This window comes from Camellia sinensis, chromosome 1, assembly GCF_055761805.1.
Source record: "Camellia sinensis isolate YWXY chromosome 1, ASM5576180v1, whole genome shotgun sequence".
NCBI lineage: Eukaryota > Viridiplantae > Streptophyta > Magnoliopsida > Ericales > Theaceae > Camellia > Camellia sinensis.
This window is the reverse complement of record NC_138961.1, coordinates 168,352,803-168,357,573: the sequence shown is the minus strand read 5'-3', so window position 1 is coordinate 168,357,573 and position 4,771 is coordinate 168,352,803.

The following is a 4,771-nucleotide window of genomic DNA, read 5'->3' as shown; positions in this document are numbered from 1 at the left end:
GATATGCAATAAATCACATATTCGAGCAATGAATTTGAAATTGACATTGATTAAATGATGAGCAGAACCAAAATGTACATGAAATAAGTGTATGCAAACATGGGAATGCTAAATAAATATGATGCTCTATGCTAACCATCATAAGCGGGTAAATAAAAGAAAGAAAGAAATGGAGGTTGGAAGACATACACCATTATTACATATTTGCCCTTGCACAGGAGGGTCCAAATCAATGTTCGAATGTTCGAAATAAACTAACTACTAGAAATTTGATAGAATGAATTACATAACTAACTAACTACGTTATTACAACAAGGATTTCTAGAATGAGCAACAACTAGTAATCTAAGTTAACTAGCTATGTAACTACGACAATAATTACAACAATGAGAGAATTAATTTACAATTTACAAAGGAAGCACAAGGATGGCATGCAAGTTACGGTTTCAAAAGCAACTCAGCCTGCCTTTCTTAGAATTTGCCCTGTTTCACCTTCAACCATTACTCTTTGTTTCTGCAAAAACATACTAGGTACCAAACATTGAAGGCTGGCCGGCCCCTAATGAGGCCCGTCCGGGCCCAAATAAGCCTGGCCATGCCTTAATTTTGTGCAAAATCCTATTTTTGTGCTCTGAGGTGAAAATAGTGCAGGCAGAGTTTTTTCTAAGCTCTGTTTGTCTCTCTTACACTTCTCTTTCATGGAAAGCAAAACGGATGTAGAGACGCTTCAAGGGACGTCAAAACACCATGAATTGATGTGTGATGGCTCTTGAAACAATAGATTCGGCATAAAGTCTGGCCAAACCCAAGCTACCTTATTCATTTTCTTTATGTTGGTTGGTCCAATTTTAGCCAATTTTAATAGTCCTTGCCATTCCTTAATCCCTTTGTCCAAAATGATGATTAAGTCTACTAAATGAGAAGAACGTCAAACGAGAGGTACTCCTAAACATGAAAGAGGAACCATGCCGTTGACGGTGAACGTCTGTAGAGATTAAGCCATTGAGCATAGGTCTCTAACTCATGCTTTGAATAACCATTAACTAGTTGAAATGACTCTCAAACAAAAGAAAAAAAGAAAAAAAGAGAGAGGTTGCAGAAATGAATGCTAAATTGATTATTAACATGAGACCTTTGAAATGAGGAAAGCTATCAATTCAAACAACTCAGTGTCTAAGGCGTAAACAACCGCAACTATGAGGACTTACAATACAAAAAACAAATATTCATACAACAAGAAAATATTCAAAGAATAACCTAATTTACCAAATTAGGACAGCCCTAAACAGCCCCAAAACATTAAAAAAAAAATGTGGCTAAAAGTGTGTTAAAAGTACACAAAAAGATAGACAAAAGCAAGGAGACACAAACTAATAAACAAAGACAAGGAGAGGTGGCCAACCCCTCCACTTTTTGAGACCTTAAACAATGTTTTTCAGCCCTTTTAAACCTTTGAAAATCAGTTTGAGAACTAAAGAAAAGATTGTAAAAATAAGGGCTTGAGCTATGAAATAAGGTGTAAGAGAAGGTGTTAACCCTCTCTACCCATTGGTAGCTATACAAACCCAAGTTTAAATACTTAAAAAGGACTCAAGACAACGCAAAATCACAAGAAGTAGCTAACAAGAGATTGAAAAAGAAGTAAAAGAGAAGGTAGTAAGCTTATACCTCTCAAAAAAAGTAAGCTATTGTTTATAACACAAACTTGGTTCAAGCACACTCTCAAGCTTGAATTGCAATGCACAAGCCTCAACCAATGCTCTAAAGTTATGATCTAAGGTGGTATATGGTTATGGATATTAGTTAAGAGAGATAGGTTTGCTCAAAGGTGGATTGTATAGGAAGAAGAAGCTCTCTCTCTCTCTCTCTCTCTCTTGTGTGTGTATAGGCTTTTTTGAAATTGTTCAACCCTCAAAACAGAGGTATAACCTCGTTTTTATAGAATTTGAGCAAAAAATGTTGAAAATATATTCAAAAAAAGACAGCTGGCAGGCTCTCGCCCAGAACAGTGTTTATCGCCAATAAGGCACGGCTGGGCCCAAATGGCCATGGTCGACTCTCAATAGGGCACGGTTAGGCCCTAATGTGCTGCCCTATTTCCCTGTTTCAAACTCAGTGTAAGGTGACACAATGTTCAAAAATGAACCTCTGAGGTAAGAATAAGGCAAGTAAGAAGGTTTTGGGATTATTTCGGGACTCGACCTTGGATTCCTTCGCCGAGAACTCGAATCACACAATGCAATTTTCATCACTGAGTGTGCTAGACCAAGTGCCTAAGTCTTATAGGTGGTAAAAAATGGGGTGTCTATAGTTGTGTGAAACCCCGTATTTTTGAGGTATTAATATTTTAGTGAGAGATATTGGTGGTAGTTTGGTGGTGAGATTTTTAGATGAGAACATAACTTATTTTCTCTATTTGTTTTATATCTTTTTACCTCTATTTCATTATTATCATTATTCATCTCTTTTATTTATTTATTTATTTTAGTTTGTTTGGGCTCAAAGCAAATGTTCTTTTCTTTCCCTCCAAGCAACCTTTCTTTGCCTACAAGTCATCTTTCTTTCTCTCCAAGTTTACTTGGAGGCGAGTTTAGATTAAGAGCGTTTAGAGTGAGAGTAAGCATTGTCATATATGAGGAGAGTTGTAGATTTTGTGAAACCTTACATACCTTATGGCTTAGAATTTGCAGATCCATGGAGAAATATCGAGATTTGAGTGTCGGCGATAGAGGAGATTGATTTCAGGTAATTCGGGTGGTACACAATATGATTCCTTTAAATCTCTTTGCAAAGAGTGTTTATTTCCAATTTGTAATCCTCTTGATTATTGTGATCATTTGATAAATCCAGTGAAATCATTATCTATTGGCACGTTTGAGTACTTTGGTTATTTGATAAGTTTTCTGAAGTTGTTCTGTGTAGTCAATGTTGATTTATCTAGCTAAATGATGTAGAAATGCTCTGTACATGGATTGAGTGGGCCTTGCCAATAGCTTAGACCAATAGCCCAGATAAGCGATTGTGCTTGGGTGAGGTGGGTGAGGCCGGTCACTGGTCATGTACCGAGTAGGACCGGGTCTTTGGTCTTGGATAAATTATTATATATCGAGTTAACTTGTTTGTGCAATTTGGTAAATTGCTTGATTATTGAATCTAATCGGTTGTGTAATTGTTGGATCTCTATTGATTTATTCTTTATTCGAGCCTTGTTATTCTTGTTGTATTGTATACTTCCCGAATTAATTTATTTTTCAGGTGCAGAGGAATTTAGTGGAGATCGAATTAGAGGTTCTGAAGAGATTATTTGAGTTGGAGATTTTTGGGCCCAAAACTATATATTATTTTTGGAGATTTGTATAATTTATATTTTGGAGACATTTGTGTTAATTATTAATGGAAACGATTTGTATATCTGAGATTATGAGTTATCTGCAATTATAAATTTAAGGTTGATTTGATTTATTAACAGCCTGGAAGCTGGGCCGTTGTACGAGCACGAAATAATTCTTCTCGTATGATCTTGTTGATCAAGTTTGCACTCCTCCAAACAACATTGCTTTGCCACCTGAAAACACAAATGTGAGCTAGCCGGCGGGTGTGTACCGGAAACCCCTCCGATGCCTAAGTCAGCAACTAGACAATAGACAAAAAGCTCTATGTATTCTAGAGTAAGAATTGGGATACCTGTACAAAGGTCTGGTCATGAGCTTTTATAGACTTTACTTTGGCACAATCCTAGTAGGATTCCAACTCTCCCTATGAGAGTCCTCCTAGGAATCACAAACCCTACTCACTGCCAACCAAGTGAGATGGTTTTGCACAATCTTAGTAGGACTATACTCTCCTTAGCAGAGTCCTCCTAGGAGTCATACTCCTACTCACTACCAACCAAGTGAGATGGTTTACACAATCCCAGTAGAGCTCTAACTCTCCTTAGCAGAGTCCTACTAGAAGTCTCATCACTGCAAGCCAAGTGAGATGGCTGAGCCTTTTACCTCGGTTATACATTCCTGCCCAAACTGATTTATCTCGGTCCCCTGCCCTTCGGACCGTGTGATTGAAAGCCGATCTAACGGATGCCACCCTGCCGAGCTATACACAGCTCGGCCCTCACCATTGATGCTACCTCCTTTTAATAAGCTGCTGCAACACCGAGCTAAGTTACCTCGGTCACACGCTTAAGTAATGATGTAGATGGCGCTCGGCCAAGTTATACCAAGACCGGCCGAGCTATACCAAGCCCGACATCCTTTCTCACCAATATCTCGGCTAACCACCAGGCCCACTAATTTCGGCTGACATCTTTACCTCGGCTAACATTGCGGTCAGCCAAGTTACTTCGGCTCTGTGATACTTTAAGCACTATTATCAGTCTTGACTTCGAGATGACGTCCTGTAGAGCTATCGTTTAGCTCGGTCCTCTTTCTACTGATACCTCGTTCCATAGTTCGGCCCAAACCCAAAATATGAGATGTCTTCTTAGCCTAAGACCGAGCTACACCAGCCCTTATCTCAGCCTATTACACGATCCAACTCCCAAAGAAGACTCTTCCTAGCTCGGCCCAATTTGTTTACAAATTACCCTCTCAATTGCCCCTTAATTCCATCTGCGTAGCATGATTGGGATTATTTTTCCTCCAGCCGAGCTAAGAAGTTGTTCGGTTTCACGGCTTGTTCGGTTCCAATAAGCCTTGTCAGTTGCTTAGCATGTCCTTCCACTAATCTGGTACGACGTTATTCCCAGGATACATGGCGTGCCCCCAATATCCTT